We start from the raw sequence: 293 nt of genomic DNA on the forward strand, positions 1-293 counted from the left end.
CGGCCTCCCGGGCGGTCCCGGGACACTGGCCCGCGCGCGGGTGCTGGAAGGAAGAGGGACTGACACTCATGGCCATTGGGGCTCAGGTTTTGAAAATGTATGAGCTGGGTTGATCAAGCAATTGTTTATAAATATTTATTAAAATAGACTTGGGCCTTTAAACTTCTTTAAAATAGCAGTAATAGCTAGCGTTGAGCAGGCATCTGGGAGCTTGTGCTGAGTTGGAACCGGTACCTGGTCTCCCCTCTGGGCAGCGACACGCGCGGTTGGAGTGGAGGCTTCTCTCGTGTGCA

The sequence above is a fragment of the Myotis brandtii genome, unplaced genomic scaffold (assembly GCF_000412655.1).
Source record: "Myotis brandtii unplaced genomic scaffold, ASM41265v1 scaffold33, whole genome shotgun sequence".
NCBI classification, from domain to species: Eukaryota; Metazoa; Chordata; class Mammalia; order Chiroptera; family Vespertilionidae; genus Myotis; species Myotis brandtii.